The sequence below is a fragment of the Acomys minous genome (genome assembly GCF_964271855.1).
Source record: "Acomys minous genome assembly, chromosome: 14".
NCBI classification, from domain to species: Eukaryota; Metazoa; Chordata; class Mammalia; order Rodentia; family Muridae; genus Acomys; species Acomys minous.
In genome coordinates, this window is record NC_140496.1 from 555,764 (window position 1) to 578,804 (window position 23,041).

Consider the following 23,041-nt stretch of genomic DNA (forward strand, 5'->3'; position numbering starts at 1 on the left):
AGTTCAAATGTGGCTGAGTCACGAAGGAATTTTACAGTGAAATGTAATACAACAAATGAGATATTTTGAGTTTTGGTCTGTATCTCAAAGTTAGTGAAATTAAATTTTTATAATGAAATAAGGCTAAATACTATAATGTATTCTTAAAAAGTTTAGAGGCACTCACATTGCTATGTATGTTATGGGCTTAAGGGTGCCACTAAGTCCACAGAGTGCTGTTGTGTCCTCAGGCCTGGGTACCTTCCTCCTTGTAGTTCCTTTTTCTGGATTTTTAAACCCGTTGGTGATTTTTTTTTCTTTTGCAGAAATATGTGGGCTGTATATAGGGGTGTGTGTGTGTGTGTGTGTGTGTGTGTGTGTGTGTGTGTGTGTGTACATGCATGCACATCTGTACATACATATGGAGCTCCAAATTTGATAACAGAGTTCTTTCTTAATCTAGCTACCCTTATATGTTGATGTAGGGTCTCTCACTTGAACCTGGGCCTTACTGATTCAATTCATCTACCTAGCTATCCAGTTTGCTTCAGAGACCCCGTCTCTCTCTGCCTTCCCCATGCACTAGAGATGGACTTTCATACTATTACATGGATACTGGGGATCTGAAGACTCTGGTCCTCACAATGGATGGCCAGTGCTTTCTCTGCTAAGCTATCTCCTCAACCCCCATGTGTGACTTTGCAGGTTGAGTCATGGACTAATTGTAACCAGATATGATTGAGATGGTTCTTTTGATGACTTTTGAAATCATCTAAGAGACTGGATTCTGTTCATATCTGGGAGGGGCTTTCTAGATTGAGTCACTGTGGTTATAAGAGTTGCTTTGCTGTCTCTTCACAACAACAGAGCAGTGAATTACACATTTATACTGTTAACGATCTGTGCTTTGTGGCACACCTCTCCCAGTACTGGAGAGGTGGAGACAGGCAGGTCCACGGGGTTTGCCAGCCAGTCAGCCTAGTCTACTTGGCAAGCTCAAGGCCAGTGAGAAACCATCTCAAAATCCAGGTGGACAGCTCCTGAGAAATGAAAGCTGAGTTTGCATTCTGGCTGCCCCGTGCATGCATGTCCACACACAGAGTCACAAACAAGTGAAAGCTAAATTGACTGAACTGGGAAAGTGAATTAATGGCTATGATCAGGCAGCCAAGACACAGAACTGAATTAATGCAGAGCTGGAACCAGGGCTCACATAGATGCCGTTCAGGAGGAATTCACCTGTGTTCCCATCTGGCGGGTTGATTCTTGAGCACGCTCCAAGCAAGATGAAGGTGAAAATAATAGCCCATGATTCAGTGGACTTCTAAAATCACATCATAGAGAAAAGTTTAAGGTCAGGGTATTTTCTCCCTAGAGGTGTGATTATCTCATATCTTTTGTTTGATGTGTGGATTGTGAATATATTCTCTTTTTTAGTGTTTTTAAACATATTTTATTTTTTACATATATATTTATATCATTGCACATATATGCAATAAACTACCTATAGCAAGAAGAACCATGACACAACCAGAAATTATATGAATGTTACATTCTTAGTGTTTTGGCTATTTGTATTTGACAGTGAATATATTCTTGGGCCAGCCAGTTGCCCAAGAAGAGCACTCCAGGCTGCCCACCCTATTGGTGGGCATCAGATACGGGGAAGGCAGGGTATAGAGAGTCAACTGAGAAAAAAATCTTTGGATTCTGTGACCAGAAGAAAGGAGGGGGCGGTATGTTAAACTAGGCATAGGTAACATGTCCACAAGCCAGAGAGAGAGAGAGAGAGAGAGAGAGAGAGAGAGAGAGAGAGAGAGAGAGCGCACTTACCCTCATGCATGTAGAGGCCTGAGGACAATTTTGTGGTATTGGTTCTGTCCTTTCATCCATGGGTTCCAGGGATCAAACTTGGGCAAGAATCTTTGGATTCTGTGACCAGAAGAAAAGAGGGAATATGTTAAACTAGGCATAGGTAACATGTCCACAAGCCAGCCAGTGTGTGTGTGTGTGTGTGTGTGTGTGTGTGTGTGTGTGTGTGCACGTGTGCACTTACCCTCATGCATGTAGAGGCCTGAGGACAATTTTGTGGTATTGGTTCTGTCCTTTCATCCATGGGTTCCAGAGTTCAAACTTGGGCCAAAAGGCTTGGATGACAAGTACCTTTATTCACTGAGCCATTTTACCATCCTGTTTTCTTTATTTTTTGAGGCAGGGTCTCTCACTGAACTCGGAGCTCACTGATTGCCTAGCTCAGGGTTGGGGTTAGGGTTAGGGTTAGGGTTAGGGTTAGGGTTAGGGTTAGGGTTAGGGTTAGGGTTAGGGTTAGGGTTAGGGTTAGCGTTAGGGTCTGTGCCACTGTTCCTGGCTTTTTGCGTGGGTGCTGGGGCTCTGAACTCTGGTCCTCTTGCTTACACACCACTGAGTCACCTCCCCACATCCCACAGCCCTCTCTCTCTTTCGCTGCCCTTGGTGTTTCCAAGTGAGAAAATGTGACATGTTCTGCTGTTGGTTTCAATGCGGTTGGTGTTCGTATGTTGTGTTTTGCTTTTCTTTGCTTTTAGTCCTTTCTAATATAAATACTCAGTGAGGGAAAGTAGCTTTAATTTCAGGATCAGAAGCTCATATTCCCTTGAGCTGCTAGCGAGACTGCAAAGCAAATGAAGCGGATTTTAAACTCCATCTCTTTTTCACTGTTGTGATGGCTAACCAATTTTGTTAGATTTGTAGCCACCTGAGAGACACACCCTGTGCTTGACCGAGGAGGGAGGACACACCTTGTGCTTGGGTGGCACCATGCCGAGGGCTGAGTGAAGAGCAGAAAGGGAGCTGGACACCAGCGTCCATCTCTTGTTTCCTGGCCGCCGATGACGGCAACCAGCCGCCTGAGACGTCCACATCTCCCCACCATGTTGGAACCCCCACCATGTTGGAACCGTGAGTCAAAGTGAGCTTTTCCTATGTTGCTTTTGTCAAGCATTCGGCCACAGCAGTGAGCCAGCAACTGATGTATCCGTGCCTCTAGGGTTTGCTCTTTCCTGTCCTTCCTTTCATGAAAGCTTTAAAGAATCTATCACTGTATGCTTGCACACTTAAACCACCGTGAATCAGACAGAAAAGGTTGGAAAGGTAAGGGAGTTTCGTGAATAGTCTTAAAAAACTTCTGAATCACAGATGCCACACCATAATGATATCAGGCTATTCCACTGGGCTCAGAAATTGTAAACAACACTTGATTGAGGGAGAAATGAAAAGTGGGGATATTTCCATGTAGATACTGGTCGTCAATATGTTGTGGCTAAGTTATCAGTATGGCCTAATAATGTTTATTATCAGGTCTATGATTTTTATTATGGCAGTATTTTCTTTTCTTTTCTTTTTTCCTTTTCCTTTTTCTTTCTTTTTTGGGTTTTCGAGACAGGGTTTCTCTGTGTAGCCTTGGCTGTCCTGGACTCTCTTCGTAGACCAGGCTGGTCTCGAACTCATAGTGATCCACCTGCCTCTGCCTCTGGAGCACTAGGATTAAAGGCATGTGCCACCACGCCCTGCACGGTGGTATTTTCTAACCTGCTAACAATCAATGAAACAGAGACACCTGTTATATTTTAAAGTCGCCTTAGTTAACCTAGGGCAGGGCAGATAGTAATCCCCTAAACTGCTTCCCCTTTGGGGCAGGTATCCCATACTCGGGATCTGCCATCTGATTCTAATAATATCTGTCGAGCTACTTCCCATTCATAATCCCAAATACTTGCTAATTATCATCATCTGGGTCAAACCTCCATCCACAATGGCCATGTGCTTCTTCCTGCCTAACCCATGGGGCCCAACCCTTCCTCAGGAATCATTTATGTGGGCATAAGGTTATTGCGTAATTCAAACGCTGATTTCTGTACCCCCTTTATCTGGTTACAAGCCTTGTCCTGAGAATCTCTTGTCTCAATGTCGTGTAAACTCTGTTCCCCAATGGTCTCCTGATATGCCCATAAAGCAGCTTATGGCCAATCACTGATCAGGGGAGAGAGTGGGGCTGGACTTCCTGCCAGCCAGGAGAGGAGGAGTTAGAGGAGGAAGTAGGCGACTGAGCCACAAGCAGAGGTCCAAGAAATGTCAGGCGCGGATCCCGGAGCAAGGAAAGCTACTAAGTGTAAGTATCTCTGGGATGTATGCTGGGAGAAAACCAGATTAGCTCAGAGGGTTAGGAATAGAGTAATAACTGCTCAGTTGTTGTGTTGTGAAGCTTATTATTAAACAAATATAAAGGTCTCAATTATTTGTGTGATAGATGGTCAAGAGAGAAACAAACACAGTTTTGTAAAAATAACTGTAGCATTCATAAAATAGTAAGTTTAACAGTAGCAGGAGCATGACTGGTGAACTCCAGAGGGAAGGTTGTCACATAGTAGCATAATACAAGGAAAGGCTTGGAATGATCCATTATTTTAAAAAATCCCACATATGATTTTTTTTTTTTACTATGCTCAGATTCTTTCAATGAAAGAAGCACCCAGTGGCTTCAAGATCTACTTAGAACAGGCATTCACGCTTGCCAGCTGTTCCTTTATGAAATGTGACCTTGGGCTGGCGAGATGGCATAGCCAGTAAAGGCACCTGGTGCCAAGCCTGGTGACCTAAGCCCAGTCCCTGGAACCCTCAGCGGAAGGGAAGAGCCGACACTTGCAAGTTGTCCTCTGACCTCCACATACGAGCCATGGCTTGTGCGTGTATGTGTGCGCACTCACACTAAATTGAATTCAATTAAAAATTAACAAAAAGCCTACAAATGAAATGTGACCTTTTTTGGAAAGTTTTACAGTACAAACTTCAATGAAAGATGGAGAAAGTGACAGAAACAGAGAGACAGGAAGCATGTGGCAGCCCCCCCCCCACACACACACATGAAGAGCAGCACTAGGGTCACTCCCTGGTGGCTCTTACTGCAGTCTGAGCAGACTGTTCTACTTTCCTCTAACTTGGTCTTGAGGTGTCTCCATCTTTTGGTCCTGATGGTGCTTCTGGGAAGTGGGTGGCCAGGGATGGCTAGAGGATGCCTCAATAGTACGTTCATCCTTGTGAATAACCTTGTGTCTCTGTTCTGATCCCATGGAGTGTATTACTCTCACAGGAAATTTACTTATTGTCCAATCTGTATTCAGTTTATTCCTACCAAAGCAGGCAGAAGGGAGGGCCCGGAGGAAGACTGAAGCCTTGGTTGGAGGTGTCAGCATGGTGACATGCACGGGGCAGCTCAGCAGTACACACAGACTAACAGAAGCATTTTGCTACCCACAGACACCAAGAGAAGAGAGCACGTGTCACCAACTGGAAAGAATTCGGCTCTCCAGGACTGACAAGCCCATTAATAGGTGAGGCAGTCACTGGGAGGTGGATGCAGACGGCATTCCTCTCATCTGCCTTTAAGGAGCTAAGAGGAGAAAGAGGCTCAGAAACGGAATCAAGAGGACTTCACCAGCGAGTTGCTGTTGATTTAAAGGTAGGGTCTAACAAATGTTTATTATTAGCCCTATTGCAGTGGTATTTTCCAACTTGTTATCAATCAGTAAAAACACAGACACCTGTTGTATTTTCAAATAGACTTGCTTCACCTGGGGCAAGGCAGGTATTAGTCCCCTAAACAACCTTCCCCCTATCCCATGCCATCTGCTTCCAATGATTTCTATCTATCATGACCCCAAATACTTGCTAATGCTCTTCATCTGGACCAAACCCTCCATCCATGCCGGTCATGTGCTTCTAACTCCACCTCACCATGGTGGCAGCTCCTCTCCCCCCCCCCCCCCCCCCCGTAACAAAATGTTTGAGGAAAACTAAGTAGAGAGGAGGAAGGATTTATTGTGGCTCACATTCCGAGGGTGCAGTCGATCATGGTGCAGAGAACATAGTGGGAGGAGCCTGAGGAGCTGGTCAGGAAGTGGAGAGAGATGGGTTTTCCCACCTCAGCTAACCTAATCTACACAGTCCTCCACAGGTATGCCTGGACGTTGGTCTTCTGGGCCGCAGCCTAAAACTGTGGGATTCACTGCTTGCTTTGAATTCCTGCGCCTCAGGTGTAGAACTAAGTGATCTTCCCGGGTCTTTGCAATTGCCTCGCTGAGCGCCTCTCCGGCTTTGTGAGAGCAGGTTTGCAGCCACCCTGCACCGCAGGCTGGGCGTGCAAGGATGCCCCACCAGGCCTGTGCATGAATAGCTGTCATGACACCAGTTGCTTGCTATTCCCGGTGCTTAGCGTCTTCTCTGTGTGTTCTGAACCATCCGTGGTCCTAACACTAACCACAAAGCTCTGCTACAGACACGGAGATGATGTCATCTGTTTGTACACGCTTTCAACTTTCGGTGTAGAAAACGATAACAAAACAAAGCTGGGAACAGCTCAGACTACAAAAGAAAACATAATAAAGAGATCGCAGAGCACATAGACACCTCGCACCCAAATGCTCCTCTGCTTGATCCTGTTAGGTATGAGGCAGGTTGGTATTCCCCAACAGTGGTCAGGGGAACAAAAGCCTTCAGTTCATGAAGGGAGTTTTGGAATTATCTTAGGGGTGCATATGTGTGTGTGTGTGTGTGTGTGTGTGTGTATGCGTGTGAATGAGTTTATGCGTATATGTGTATACGTGTGTTTGTGTATGTACATGTATGTGTGTGTTGGGTATATGTGTATGTGTTTGTATGTGTCCATGTATGTTCGTGTGTGTTTGTGTGTGTGTGTGTGTGTGTGAATTTATGTGTATATGTGTGTAGTACCTGTGTGTGTGTGCATGTGTATGTGTGTGTGTCTATGCGTGTCTGTGTGAGTATATGAGTGTGTGTGTATGTGTATATGTTTGTGTGTGTCTATGTGTGTCTGTGTGAGTGTATGTGTGTATATGTATGTATGTGAGTGTGTGTGTGTGTGTGTGTGTGTGTGTGTGTGCCCATGTGCCGGAGAACTACTTCACATGCTGTTTCTCAGGATCTTATGCCTTGGGGTTTGTTTTGTTTTTGAGTCGGTGTCTATCATTGGCCTACGGATCGCCAAGTAGACTAAGCTAGCTGGCCAGTGAGCCCAGGGATCTCTTGCTTCTGTCTCTCTAATGCTAGAAATGCCTGTTGGGAGTACAAGCACATACCACCACACCCAGGTTTGTTTTGTTTTGTTTTAACATGGGTTCTAGGGAGCGAAGTCAGGTCCTAATGTTTGAACAGCAAGCACTTTGCTAACCGAGCTGCTTCCTCAAACTCTAAGTTAAGTACTCAGGGGAAGATTTACCAAGCTGATGTGGGTGAGGGCAAGACCATTCCTTTTGGTTTCTTGATAGAGCGCTGCTGTGTCTGCCCTTCTGAATCCCTTGTCATGGGGTGGGGGGGCTCCACCACAATCATTGTGGGGCGCACAGGCAGGAGTAAGCACTGCAGGCCAGCTTTCTCCACTGCACGGACGCATGGCTCACACTTACCTGGTAGGCTGGAGAGAAAACTGTCAGATAATCTGATGATCCTGTTCTATTAGGAGCCAGCAGCCAGCTGAATTTCCCCTAATCCTGAGTATGTGGAGGCCCATGTAGTCAACGCTGAGCTCTCTCCCTCAGTGGCTAGGAGTGTTTATGAAGGAGGCCCCATGCTCTCTGTGTTCTCGTCAATTGAATCCATCCCTAGGCTTCCTACAAATCCTTCCTCCCCAGGCACTTCCCTGTTTCTCAGACCACAGAACTCATTCAATGATAAAGCTCTCCGCACTTTGCGAGGGCAGTTTTTACATAGCCATCCCGAAGCTTTTGTTCTGAAGACTGTCACACGGAGAGCTTTCCCCCAAAGTTTTACTACGCCTAGATGTGTGAGAAGAGCAAACCGCAGGATCAGACGTTTTGATCCAGTTTGACTGACCGAGTCCGGCTGTGCCCAGTTTTCACTCTCATTTCCCCACAGTTCACTTCCCGTACCTGCAGGGACCCCCTACAACAAATCAGGTCCCTGCTGCTTCAGTACCAGGCATCCTCAGAGGGGCAGGGAGGGCGCTGTGATCATGCAGAAAACAACCGGTAGCACAGGTGGTGGACCTCCTGTTCCGCCGCCATCTCCAGCTTCCCCCACTAGAGTGGAGTTGTCCCTCCTGTCTTGAGTTGCATTGCTGACTTTGTATGTGGAGAGTATGTGGACACCTGGGGATCTGGGAGCTTCCGCCTCAGCATGGCGGAAGTGTTTGTGCCCATTAAGGAAGCCCTTGGAGACCTTTCCCTCTCCCTCCAGATGTGAGACTTTATATGTGAAATTGTATGTGGAGAGTATTATGCTTTTATAGAAGGTTCTGGTAATTTCCACTCTTCACAGAGACACGGGGGTAGCTCACATGGATCAAGCTGTGGCCACTGCATCATCTTCAGTAGTACAAAGTGTGGCTAACATGACAACATTCCTGAGCCTTGATTCTGACAAGGCTGCCTTCTTGACACTCACCTACATTAATACAAGCTTTCCTCGGAAAACAAGAGAAATAAAAAAGTTTTGTACAAGCTCCCAACCACAACCATGTTCTTCTGGGGTAATAACGGCTATTCAGGTTTTTAAATACTTTCCTTATTTCTTCAGACCTCTGTCCCATTATCCCTTGGAGAACCTGTGGAAAGTACATTTCTGAAAACAGGTGATGAGGAGATGGGGCCGTAATTGAAAGTCACGTCTATGAAGGAAGATGTAGGCACTTTGGCTGATGGGAAAATCCCCTAGAGTGATGCCCTGCATCTATTGCAGACTTCTGAACTTCACAAGCAGGTCATTCTCGTGCCTGATGACCTCCCACATCTGGAGGGAGAAGGAAGGGTCTCCAAGGGCTTCCTTAAGGGGCGCAAATGCTTCCACCATGCTGAGGCAGAGCTTGAAGCTCCCAGATCCCCAGGTGTCCAGTCCCTGTTCGACACACAATCATGACCTTTGCCATGTCCCTTGCACTGCTAGCACTCAGTGGAAGTCTTGTCTACTTATTTTGCCCTCTTTTTTTTCTTTTTCTTTTCCTAGGGCTTTTATTTTTTTTAAAGAAGGACAGCTGTGGTAATTTTTGTTTGTGGGCTCGCTTGCTTTTATTTTCTTTCCTTTGGTTATTATGACCATGTTATGTTGACACAGTTTTTCACCTAAAGCAGAGAGGACATTTGTAATACAAAGGGTGTTGTGCTCCCAGCTGCTCAGTTTTCTGAACCATGAGAGGACTGGTTTGACTATAACATGAGCATGTTATGCCAGGAGAGCATTATTAGCTGGTAGTTCTCACCTGAAAGTCTTTTTTTTTCTTTCTTTTATTTATTTATTTATTTATTTATTTATTTATTTATTTTGCCAACAAGCTTTTTCTTTCTGGAGCTATAATTACTAAACACATTCTCAGTATTTTTTTTTCTTTCTCTGAATATATTCAGTTCTGTAATTTTAGTTCCCATTATGTGCTTTGAGTTACTTGCTTATTTATTTATCCATGTATTTATTTATTTATTATTTTTGTGTTACTGGGGATGGAACCCATATCCTGATGCATGTTAGGCAAGCACTTTGCCTTAGAATTATATATCCACACCTGCTTTTACTTTTTTATTCTGACACAGAGTGTGTGTGTGTGTGTGTGTGTGTGTGTGTGTGTGTGTGTGTGTGTGTATGTGTGTGTGTCTCATTAAGTAGACCAGGCTGGCCTTGAGCTCACAACTTTCATCACCTGTGCTTTAGTCCCCAGAGCAGATGGGATAGTAGGCCTGTACCACCAGGCCTGGCTTTGTTTCCAGGTAGTTAATATTATGAGGTCAGTAGCCTAGAAACAGCTAGGTTGTGGACGTCAAGTTGGTTAGAGCTCTATGCAGCTCCCTAGTAGAAACAGTGTAGCTTTCATGACTGGCAGCTCCAGGTTGAGAGGTTGCTTGTGCCCTCTTATCCTGGTTATTTCTTAAACTTATTTTTGAAAACAGTATCTTACACCTCTCAGACTGAGCTCAAACTCACCACGTAGCCAAAAATGACCTTGAACTTCTGATTCTCCAGCCCACTCTCTCAGTGCTGGGATCAGACTCGTCCGACCATGCCTGCTTTGTGCAGTGCTAGGGACATGCCGTGGTGTACTTCTCTGTTCCTGTGATAAACAACATAATCAAAAAGCAACTTGGGGAGGAAAGAATTGGTTAGAATTTACAGGCTAGACACCATTGACGGAAGTCAGGGCAGGAACCCAAAGCAGTTCCCTGGAGGCAGGAACTGACGTAGAAGCCTGCGTGTTAGCTTGCTCTCCATGCCTTGCTCAGCTTGCTTTCCTGTACAACTCAAGACTGGCTGCCCATGGTTGGCACTGCCTATACGGGGCTGAGCCTCCCACATCGAACCACTGATCAGGACTCGTGTGTTGGCCAGTATGGAGAAGGCCCTTTCTCAGTTGAGGGGTTGGCCTCCCAGATGACTCTAGCTTGTGTCAAGTTGACAAAACCTAACCAGCATGGGATGGTACGGAGGGATTTGCACATGCTAAGAAAGCATGCTACCAACTATACTACAACCCCAGCCCCCATTATGGGTATTTGTAAGGGAAACAGAGCAAGTCAATGGGGTACCAGAAGAAGACTAGAAAAATCCAGGTTTTGGCAACTGAGTTGGTCTCATAGGACTGTCAAGGACTGGCTTAATGCTCTGAATTGATAGCTTGCTCAGTGTGCTGACAGTGTGCAGAGCTCCCAGCCAAGGAGCCCTCACTGGGCATGTGGGTGTGACGCAGGACAGAGTTCAGTTGGTATCTTCAGCCAGGCTGAGTAGCTCCGGGGACCAGAGAAGAACAGCCACTTACAGCACGGCTTTTCGTTTTACATGGCTCATTTGGACATCAGGGCCTGTTGTCTTCAATGGTCGTGAAGGAACCATTGTGTTTCACTGTGATGAGATTGTGGGATGATCTCACAGACCAGTCTCACCTCATCCTTCTCCTCTCCAATCGAGGGCGTATCTCTCTCTTCTCATTGCACTTTTACATTTCTGCTATGGGTTATGTACGGTGCACTATTTTTAACTTATCAAGCGTGGTCTTGGAGGGTTATCGTCATTACCCTAACCCTCCCTTTCACGACTCAAAAATATTTCCTGTATTATCATCATCTTACACTCTTCCCTTACTGACTCAGAAATGTTTTCTCCACTTGCATTTAGCCTTAAGAAATAGAACAATAATGCGTCTGAGTGCAGAGTCAATTCCTGAATGACCCCCACAGCTTTTGTTTCAGAATTGCATCTCGTTATTTATAATTCTAAATGGCCATTGTTTGAAGGCAAAATGATCAGTTCAAAGTATTCCCAACAATCCAGCAAATATTTAAGATTGCCCACTCTCAACCCTGCTGTAATTTATCAGATGCTGTCCTATTACTGACAATTGTTTTTATGAAGCCATCCTGATTGCTCCTCTTGTGCTGTCTTTGAATGCTATAGTCCAGAAATATTTAGACAGCTTTCTGGATGGCTGCTGTCTCCTCAAGACCAGGAGAGCGGCCAGCTCCTTTCCCTAGCACCAACTTGCTATGTCCTATATATCGAGGACAGAGTTTAGACGACCTGGGCCATGTGATCAATAAACCATTTGGAAAATTGCTCAGGCCTTCATTATTTCATTTCTTTTCAACCCGAAATTCTGGCATAGCACCCTCCAGCTGTGCCACAGAGGGCCACAGGCCTGCTGGTGCTTGCGTCTGTCTATTTTTGTCTGCTTCCAAATCAGAGGCCTAGAAGGAGCTTCAGAAGCTGTTGCCTTCATGCTCAACTTCAGAGGCAGGCGCATCGACCGAGTTCTAAAAGGCTTGCCAGTGGAAAGCACTTCAAAACCAGCCAACAAATATTTGTGATTACTATGTGCATGCAATAGCTTCCAAAGAACGTGGAAAACTACATCACCCATACCCACCCCCACCCCCCCAGGAATTTTCCGTGCTACTGAGAGAGACATAGAGATGTATACAAAGGTTCCATTGAAGAGTCTTGAATGTAGAGCATATTTGAAGGTTGAATGTCTAGACCATCACAAATATGTCTCCCACCTCTGTGTGTGTATCTGTGTCTGTGTCTGTGTGAGGGAGAGAGAGAGAGAGGGAGGGAGGGAGAGGGAGAGGGAGAGGGAGAGAGAGAGAGAGAGAGAGAGAGAGAGAGAGAGAGAGAGAGAGAGAAAGAGCGAGAGAGAGAAAGCACATATGAAAAACGAGAACAGCTTTAGTTGCTACTTGTTTGAGACAGGGTCTCTCCCTGGCCGAGTAGGCTAGGATCCCTGGCTGAGGAACCCTAACCCTGTTGCACCCCTTTCTCCAGTGCTGAGACTACAAGTGTTCACTGCCACACCTGACATTTTGCATGGAATTTCTGGGTTCTGGAGATCGCTCTCTGGTCTTCTGCTTTTGAGGCAGGCATTTCACTGACTAAGCTATCTCTGTAGCCAACAAATAAGCACTCTGGACGCCCATGCTATTTGACCCTGTTGTTTGCTGGTGGGGAGTTTTAATGGTAACACATTCCTCCCAGGTCTAAATTCTAAAGTGCTGAATGCAAGATCGTTATGTCTCTAAAGGTTAAATGACTGTTTTACAAATAGCCTGGATACGAATTCCACCAATTATTAATGTAAATGGTTTTGTTGTTGTTGTTGTTGTTTTGCTTTTCAGCTTCACATTTGTAAAATGGAAAGATAATAACATGTACCTCATAGGGCTAGGAGAGTTATAGTTTGAATTTTCAGACTAGTTCCTGATAAATGAAAAACTCACATAAGATTAAATGTTATTTGCCAAATAGTTATTCACATATTTGACGACACATTAATGTCCCCTTTCATCTGCTTGTTCCTGTTCATGTAACTTCATCATTGTGTGATTAATGACAAAATCATTTAACTATTGATCACAGGATAAGATATTAGAACCACTCAGTCCTTTCTGTTAGGTTTTAATGTCATTCTTACTCCAAACGTGATATAAATGGGGGAGGGGGCTCAGTCATGTACTAAATAATTCATGTTTGAAAGAGTGTTTCACCCAAAGACATGGAACAAAACATGGTGCTAATCCTCAGAGGCCTTGCTTCCCAGTGTGGAAAGCAGACAGGTAAATAGCCTTCCAGTCTCTGGCTAAGTGTGAAGGGCTAATTGCTAATTGTCTCACATTGGAGTAAAACCTTCAGTTAAAATGGAAGCAGCAAAAAGAAAAACTGATCCCCAAGGGAAATGAGAAGTTAGAAAGCAAAAGAGAACTAAAAACAAAAGCAAAAACAAAACAAAACAAAAAAGCCCAAATTACCTAACTCCAGATGCTACATTCAAAGTCTAGAGAAGACACTGTGCCTCATGATGGTGGTGTGTGTGTGTGGTGTGTGTGTGCGTGTGTGTAACAGTCACCTGACGGCTGAGAGTCTTGGAGACCTGGAGACTGAACTTAGGTCACTGAGGTCTCAACTTTAGCTTCTGTTTTTTTGCGAAATGCTTGAGTTCTCTCCCAGGATGGAAGCTGTGACTCCAAACCGGTCCATGCTCAAGCCTAAATTAGTGGTCACTAGTGAAGTCCTGGTGTTAGCGTACTTATCTTTTCAGAACATGCCCGGTGTTTGCTGCTGGGAAGTTATGTGTGGATGTGTACATGTGGACACACACACACACACACACACACACACACACACACACACACACAATTATGTGGTTCTGTTCTCTTCTGGTTTAGAGATTGTCATATTGTCATCTGTTCACATGTAATGGCCACAGGATCAACTGATTTTAGCACATAGGAACTATAAAATTGATTTCAATTTTTACCAATTAGAAACTTAAGGTTCAGAGATGCCCCCAAGGTGACTTGGAAATCCAAACTTACATGCCTTTAAACTTATAGACACTAAATTCTATTTGTAGAATATAGGTGAGGCTCTCCAGATGTGCCTTTAAAAAATAATTTTTGGGGGGGGGCTATGAGTGTTTGGCTTGTTTGTACGTTTATGTATACCAAGTATGTGCCTGGTGTCTGTGGAGATGAGAAAAGGCACTGGGTCCCTGGACCTGGAGTTACAGATGGTTTTGAGCTGCCATGAGGGTGCTGGTCCCCTGGAAGAAAGAGCAATGCTTTTAACCACTGAGCTCTCTCTTAGCTGTCCAGCCGCCATCACCTCTGATGAAGGAGAATGAGACCTGGCACAGCAAAGCTTCTTGCGTCTGACATAGGGAGAGGGAATTGTGTCAAGTGTCAAAAACAACAACAACAGGAAAAAAACAAAAAACAAACCACCACCACCAAAAAAACCAACAACCCAACAAAAAACCACTTGAGGCATAAGTGTATAAGATTTGACTGGTGACAGTGAATAGATGAAAAACGTTCTTGTAGAGGAATGAGAAGACTGTTGTGTCCATAAGAAGGCTCAAAAGTGCCAAAGAAAAGGATTCTTCGCTTTACCTAGTAAGCTGTGACTCCTTGAAGTCCCCGGAGCACGTGCTAGAGCTTCAAGGAAGTCCGTGCGCACCACTAAGTGCAATGTGTTGTGTTACAAAAAGAACAGGCACGAGACTAACAGCACCCTCGAAATCATCTCAGTATTCTGAAAGCAACATTCTTTCCAGGAATGTTTTTCTGTCTGCAGTAGATAAATAACAAGGAATAGAGAGAAAACAAAACAAAACCAAAGCCCAACAAGAAGCCAGCAAAGTGTCATATCTTGTTTTTTAAGTGCCTATAGAAGAAACATGTGGATGTGATTTTATTTTTTTTATTTTGCCTGCATTGGTTTGACCTTTCTGTGTAAGAAGCAACTGGTCCTTCCTGGCCTCCGTTGATGCTCTTCTTCTGTCTGCTTACCTGTACATCTTTTCTCTTTCCACACTGTGCTCTGCACTTTGATCCTACAGTCCCACGTGAGGTGGCTTTCCTAAACACCTCAGATTCCTGATTGAGCCCAGCCTTGTTTTGGGTGTTCCTGCCATCCATCATTCACACCATGGCTCCTTGAGTCCATTGTGGTGCCTGACTGAACTTCAGGTCCGTGTTTTCATCGCAGTGGCCCGCACGTGTCCCCAGAGTCTCTGCGCACCCACTGCCTCTGCTTTTTTTCCTTGAAAGTCTTCATTTCATTCCATTTTCCTCAGAACTAGATGAGAGCTAAGAACATGGAGGCTTCTGTAGACCCCCTGGTTCTCCTGCCCTGGCCTCTCTTCCACTTCCCACCCACCCACCCACCCTGTTATCTAGTCAAAATAGCAATTTGACTTGAACCCTGTCAACAGTTGTTCCTTGCTGTGGGGAACCATTCACACCCATGTATTCCTTAAGAATAAACATACTCCTTAACTCCACTGGCTTTCCTTCTGGGATCACACTGTTTCTCACCTGTCTCAGGAGATCGGCATCTGCACCCAGAGGTTTGCCCATACACCACCCTCACCTTTCAGGGATGCCATGGTATCTTCCCAGGCCCGCTGGCTGGGATCTGCCCCTCCGCTGCTCGGCAGTTCTCTTCCCTTGCTTTTCTGGTGACTGTCAGGGTTTCACTTCCTTCATGAGCCTGCAGAGCCGTGAGCATCAAGGCTTTATCTTATTCATCTTTGTCTCCTAGGGCCTACCAAGGATTGCATAAAAGTTTGCTAAATCATACAAAGAAATAATAGAAAAGTTTACCTGGGGGCGCTTTTTTCTTTCTGATCGTATCACTTTAATCATTGGAAGGATGGAAGACTGGGAGGAGGATGGCTTTATAATGAACATCTACTTAGTGCTGCTCATTGCTCAGTGTGGTTTCTATATTCTCTCAATCTGATCCTCACAGGGCCTTTATAGGGTTAGTATTATTACCCCAATTCCATATGAGCATAATGAAGTTCAGAGTCTGAGTGTCTGGCTCACTCTGTAGAGTTAAGGTCTTGGAATTCAGTGAAAACTAGGACAGGGATTCAAATTAACTTGATGTTACCCTCCAGCCATCAACATAGTTAATGACTCGGCTTAGAGTAGCTTGAGCTGTATGGAGAAGCTATAGAAATATAATGTTATTTTCTTATTCAAAATTCCTGCGATCTCTCTCTCTCTCATGTTGTGTGTGTGTATGTGTGTGGTGTGTATATGTGTGTGTGTGTGGTGTGTATATGTTTGTGTGTGTGTGTATGTGTGGTGTGTGTGAATGTGTGTGTGTATGGTGTGTATATGTGTGTGTGTGGTGTGTGTGTGTGTGTGTGTGTGTGTGTGTGTGTGTGTGTGATCTCAATGCAGGGATAAACATTGAGGGTCATTCCCTAGGCGCTGTCAATCTTACCTTTTGAGAGGTCTCTCACTGGCCTGGTCTTCATCCAGGCTAGCTGTCTACCAACCCCCCAGGGACTCTTCTGTCTCTACCTTCCCAGTGCTGGGGTGACAAGCATGCCCACTATGTTTGGCTTTTGATGTTGTTGTTTAACATAGGCTCTGAGGGTCAAACTCAGGTCCTCAAGCTTGCAAGGCAAGTGTTTACTAAGTTATCTCCTTTACCTGATAGCATTGTTTTCAGGACTAATTAAATCTGGTTCTCCAGGATAAAGCTTTATGAGCCTCAAAACTGGGAATGCGGCTCATTTCTGCTCCTTGCTCCCATCACTTCTGCCTAAGTGCTCTGAGAGATGGCCGAGTATATGTGCATCTTTCTGCCTCTGCTCACTCACACCCACAATGCTGTGTCAAGAATTCATTTGCAGTGTTAATAAGCTTACGAGTCTGGTGTAATTAAATAGTAGTTTTCTTACACTTTCAAAATAATAACATTTAAAAAATGTGTTCTTCCCCCATCCCCTTTTCCGGTGCTGGAAACAGAACCCAGGGCCCCATTGTGCAGAACACTAACTCTGCCACTGAGTCATCTCTGGCCCCAAATTTTAATTTTTCATGGATCACTGTGAGTCTTTGGAGACTCAGAAACCTTGATCTAGAAAATTCTCTGGGAAGAAACAGTCACTTTGGTGAGTTAAGGGGAATAAAAGGAGCAGGGTACTCTATCAGGTTCTGGAGGCGCTGATAAAACTTAACGTTGGTTGCTGGTGATGATTGGCAGCTTAAGGGATCGTTAATCACACTTGCTGGTCTTTCATCTAACGGAAATGTTCACTCCACCGACTCTTCCTCTGATGCTTGCAAGGTTTGGTTAGCCATAGTCTTGGTCTTGGAAGAATCTTGGTCTTATCTCACTCTTCTGCTTTTGTTTAATCCCCCAGTTTTCTGTCAGTCTCTGGAGCATTGTGTACAGTACGGCAACTCCACAGTCACACCGTGGAGTATAGTGTATAGTTCCTAGCACAATGAGTTCCATGCTCTGATTATAATTCACTGACTTAGGGCAAGGGTGGGAGAGAACTTATCTAAGAGTGATTGAAGCATAACTGCTGGGTGGGTCATTCCTACAACTTTAAACTGGAGAGTCGGAGGTGGACCTCAGAACTGGTACTCCCTGGGAAATATTCCCCACTCACAGAGGCAATACCATGTTTGTTCACACACACACACACACACACACACACACACACACACACGAATTGTGAGCTAAACTTAGGTATCGGCTTTTGTTCTAGGGATGGGGGGTTTGAGGGTGGGGGACATAGAAACCATGTGTGATGTTCAGAGAAATAGCACATTAACAGGATGCCTGTTGTTTGAACACTTCATGGGGTTCCCCCCTAATGGGGTTGTATACAGTCTCCTAGAGGAGGGAAAAAATATATAGCTGTTTTGTTTTAAGAAATCAAGTGACATGGCTGGGGAGATAGAACAATGGATAAAGCACTTGCATTATAAGTGTAAGGACTCTACTTCAGAGCCCCCACCCCCATGTAGAAACATCAGGCATGAGAATGCAGGCTTGCAATTCTAGCACTGGGGAGGCAGAGATAGGAGGGACCAACCCTAGGGCTTGTCAGCTGCCCAGCCTAGACTAATTGTGCAGTGAGAGACTTTGTCTCAAAGAATAAGATGCAAAGCAAATGAAGAAGACATGCATTGAACTCTGATCTTCACATGCAACCATACACGCACACACGCATGTATACACACACACACATACACACACACACACACACACACACACACACACACACACATACACACACTGACCAGGACAATGAGCATTATTGGATTTTGCTTCCTTTGCAATCCCAAATTTCAAATTGTTTCATCACCGCAGTTTTTTTTTTTTTTTTTTTTTTTTTTTTGCCACTCGTTTGGAGGCCAAAAACAGCGACCCACTTGGGTCATATTTTGTTTGACGAAGACATCTGACATGACTTGCTGCTGTCTGTCAGTAGCCGTCTTTGTTTGTCCCACTTAGTGTGAGACTCATGATGCTGCTGCACGCATGCTAAAGGGTTGAGTCTCATCAGGAGATCATATAACACACACAGCATACACCTCACATTTGGGAACAGCAGACACGCATGCGGAATAGTGGGATCGCGTGGGCTGTGCTTGCTCTGATGGAATGTACCTCTTGTGTAGCCTCAACCCATTTATTGCGTGCAGACAGGAAGGAGAGGCTAGCTGGTGTGAAGGGGAGCAGTCTCAGGCTGTAAATGCCCAGGAGGAGGAAGCGGGAAGAAGTTGTGGTTGCTAATTTTTGCACACACTGTCAACATCCGCAAACAGACTGGAAGAAAGCTTTGTAATTCCTCTGAGACTAGTCTGGGGAAGACTAGGAGATTCCCATGGTCTGAGGCACTGCGGTCCGTGATACAGAGCCTCCCATGTTAACAACATACACTCACTTAGGACGTCTGCTGCCCACACCCACTCCCTCCTGTCGTTGTCTCCACTGCTGCTTTGCCTCATCCACTCCTCCCACTCCTTCTTTCTCTCCTTCCTTTGACTGCTGGAGGTAGCCTTGCGTATGCAAGACAACCATTCTGCCTCTAAGCCGCATTCTTAGCCTGTCCCCCCTCTGCCCCCCCCCACCCCGCCCCCATACAACTTGACGCAAACAAGGTGTCGTTAAGTTGCTCAGGGAAGACTTGAACTTGTGATCCTCCTGCATCAGCTTTCTGAACAGTAGGATTACAGGCCTGGGCTACCAGCCAAACTTCTGCCATTCATTCGATAAATTATCCATTTACTCCCTGCCTTCCTCCAAACAGATGAATGTTGTTGGGGGAAAAGTCACACACTTTATTCCCTGGGGTTTGTGTGTTATGTGGCTATACTGTATCTTATTATTTTTAAACGCCCTTATTTAATTACCCGTCTTGCTTATCTTACTTGAGTTATATTTCGTTGAAAAATGTATAAACATAAACTAGAAATAATTCATTCGTCCTCCCTCCCCCAAGTCCGTAAGTCCACAAACCTGGTGGCATTGTAGTCACGTGCACCTCTTCCCATGTCAGCCGACATCCCAGTGTCCCTGTGAAGTTTCCTGTGCTGGTCTTGACAGTTGCCACCTCTCTTTTCCACTGCCCCAATCACTTTTTAATGCCCTGTCTTTTCTGTTCGTCACAATACAGCCTAACGAAGGAGCTGTCAGCACCTCTGCCCCATTTTTTCTCCTTCATTAGTTCCCTATGCTCCAGTTGCCACCACACCTGTGATGTCGCTTTTGTCCAGATCCCCATAACCTCCTGGGTGCCATAGGCAGTGTCTGACTGTCTGGTCTTATCCTGGCCTTGCAGCTGCTCTTCATACTGGAACCATTTTTTTTGTCTTCGCGTCTGTGACTAAACAGTCTCCTCCTCTTCTTCCTCCTGTCCTCTCTCTCTCCTCCTTCTATTTACCTTCTGATTATTTCTCATCACATCCTTCATTGAAAGCTTGTATTCTATGAGGGAGGATGTCACTGATCTATCTGACTCCCTAGCCTTAGATAAGGCTTCTTTGCCTACAGACCCACCATGATCTTAAACTTTGGGTGCTCACACCGTGGTCCTTGTATCCATGGATGATGATGGTTGTATAACCTCAGTATCAATGTAGTTCTTAGATGCTCTCATCTCTTCTACAGAGCAATGTAGTATGTATGCATGATTTATGCACCCCCCCCCTACATGTGATTTCAATCATCTCTACAAGTGACATTGCATACAAGGTAAATACTAAGCAAATAGTGGCCAGATCAAACTGTTTAAGGAAAAAAGAAAAGATGAAGTACAGACATGCCCATCATCGGCCTACCAGCTCAGTCCAGGATGGAGGTAAAGCCAGAGGCATGCTTGACAGGGTGGGGGTCTGTAGTAGCAGGTGGCAGGTGGCAGGATCTTGCAGCTGCCTCTGCTGACACATGGTTTTATTCACATTGACTCATTCAGTGTAGTGTTTAGTATATAACAATTTCTAAGTTTACCATTTGAAAACTCTGGATTTAAAATGTGTGTGTGTGTGTGTGTGTGATTGTGTGTGTGTGTGTGATGTGTGTGTGTGTGTGTGTATGTGTGTGTGTGTATGTGTGTGTGTGATGTGTGTGTGTATGTGTGTGTGTGTGTGTGTGTGTGTGCACGCGTGCGCGAGCAGGCCCCTGATTTATAAGTAATCTAAAATGCTTTGCTGTTTGGTGGTGTGTTAGTGCACCTCTAACATAACGTGTGAGAATGGCTCTGTGTGACTTCCAGTATCTCCTCTTGAATGTCTAGTTGGCACCTTGCACTCAGCACATCAAATACAGCTATTCGTATTCACTTAACTGGACTGGGATTTCTGAAATGCTCCACTCGGGACTCAGGAAGCACTCCCACATACTTGTTGTTCAAGACAAACTCTAAGTTCCCCCACGTTCATTCTCTCTGCCCCTCTCCCTTCCTCTTTCTCTCTCCCTCCCTCCCCCTTTCTCTCCCTCCTTCTCCCCCTCCCTCTCCCCTCTCCCCCTCCTTTGCTCCTCCTCTCTCTCTCCCTCCCTCCCTCCCTCTCCCCTCCCTCTCCTCTCCCTCTCCCCTCCCTCTCCCTCTCTCTCTGTGTGTGTGCTCACTTGCACATGTGTGGGTGCATGTGTTTGTAGAGGGGAGAGGTCAACCTTGGGTCTGACTCCTCAGGTGCCACCTGCCTTGTATTCTGAGGATCTCTCATTGGGAACAGGGGCTTGCTGAGCAGGCTAGGCTGGGTGAGTAATTAACCCAGGATGTGACTATCTCTGCCACCCCAGTGCTGTTTACAAGTGCATGCCTGGACTTTATGTGGCCACTAGGGATTGGATTCAGGCCCTTAAGCATGCACAGCAAACATTTAATGGAAGGAGGCATTTTCCTAGTTGCCTCCCTCATTGTTGTAACTGTCAACTGTGGTTCATCAGCAAGCTCCACTGTTAGGACGCACCAGCCCTTTCCCACCTCTCCCCTCCCCTCATGAGCCTGCCAGCACATCTTCCTGTGTAGTCTTGCCCTTCTGCGGCAGATTCTCTACAGAGCCACCACAGCCATGCTTGTGCCGGCATTTGCTTGTCTCTCTCTTGTCCGATAATGTTGCATGGAAGGCAGCTCTGCTCTTGGCCTTGGCCACCAGACTGCAGATTCAGGCTCTGTATCCCTAGGCTCCCTTCCTACCCTCCTCCGTGGTCTCCATCTCTAACGCTCAACAAGCCACACTGGCTGCAGCCTCTTCACACTCCCCGAGCTTGTTGACCTAGCTGGGCTTTGGCATGGTGGGTTCCTTTTTCAAGATCTCTGCCATGTGGGGAGCACCACACTGCGGCCAACTTAAATCCACCCTCGGCGCGTTCGGTTGCAACCTCCAGAGAGCCTCTCTCTGCACTGATAATTTAACTGGGCTTTGTGTGTTTCCTAAATCTCACTGAAGTCCACCTCATCCTTCTCTGTCCCTCCCTCCGAGGTCACAATGTAAGATCCCTCCACTTGCCTCAACTACTGCAGTCTTCTCTCAGCCACTTCCTCACCTTCATGTTTGTTTCTCTCATCTGCGCACCTGTACCGACATGACTATCCTTGGACACCCTTGATATGACCCTTGGTCTGAGTCTCTGTTTGGCGGCGTCATTTAACACATGCGTGTCCTTCTAATTCCCTAAGCGTTTCACACTCCTGTGGCACTACATACAGTATCCCCTTGATTATAAATCCTCTTCACCCTCTTTTTTTGTCGTTGCTTGTTTTGTTTTGGTTTGGGTTTTTTGTTGTTTTTTTTAATTTTTGTTTTTTGAGACAGGGTTTCTCTGTGTAGCCTTGGCTGTCCTAGACTCACTTTGTAGACCAGGCTGGCCTCGAACTCACAGCGATCCGCCTGCCTCTGCCTCCCAAGTGCTGGGATTAAAGGCGTGCGCCACCGTGCCCAGCCTCTTCACCCTCTTTTATGTTTCTCAGCTCCAGCTCATCTTCTAGGTGTTAAGCTAGAAATCATTTTTTTCTTGAGAAAGTGTCCTGCCTGCCCCTACTCCTCCCAATAGGACACTTGCTTCTTTCTGTGTCTCATGTTGGAGCAGGATGTGTTTTTCCTTCATAGCCCATGGAGATTCGCTGCTCCTTAATGTCTGTCTCCCTCCCTTCATCTCTGCAGCTAGAGTTTACTGTAAAATGGCTCTAGGGCCAGACTGCCTTGAATCTGAGTATGAAATTGAGAAGGCCATTTAGACTTCCTCAATGTAAAATTAAGCTAATTATAGTCTCCATCATATACATTTGCTTTGAGGTTTAAATGAGTTAATAAACACCAAGCACTTAGTACAGTTGCTTGGCAGATAAACACTCAATAAAGCATCTTGAATGTCACAGTACTGAGGGCCTGGGATTACACTGTCTCATTCATCCCGGCACATGCAGTAACTATTTGTTGAGTATGTAAATAGTATTCTTCATGAATCAATTAAAGTCAAGAGTAGCCTTATTAAACACCCGTGTTTGCTCTGGGCTCTTAATCTAGAGATGAATAAAACACAGTTTTCACAATGGAGGTTTATCAGCTCATCGAAAGGGGAGAGTGGTAGCGGTTACAGAACATGTGTGGTGGGACTTGTCCTTGGACTCCGGCCCGTGGCGTGTGCTGTGACTTCAGGCTTCCTTGTCCCAGGGCTTAGAGAATGGTCGCTCTGGAGAAAATAGAGAGCTCACCAGACAGAATGGCAGCGAGGTTTTGTTTGAAGGACAGGTAGG

General features: G+C 45.5%; 1 long non-coding RNA gene across 2 annotated transcripts in view; it reads left to right on the top strand.

The window, feature by feature from the left end:
- Positions 1 to 4,048: 4,048 nt before the first annotated feature.
- Positions 4,049 to 23,041, top strand: part of LOC311583131 — a 123,316-nt gene continuing 104,323 nt past the window's right edge. For both annotated transcript variants that reach the window (XR_014774385.1, XR_014774386.1), the window contains exons 1-2: positions 4,049 to 4,126; positions 5,272 to 5,473. This is a non-coding gene — a long non-coding RNA (uncharacterized lncRNA). The remainder of the gene's footprint in view (positions 4,127 to 5,271; positions 5,474 to 23,041) is intronic.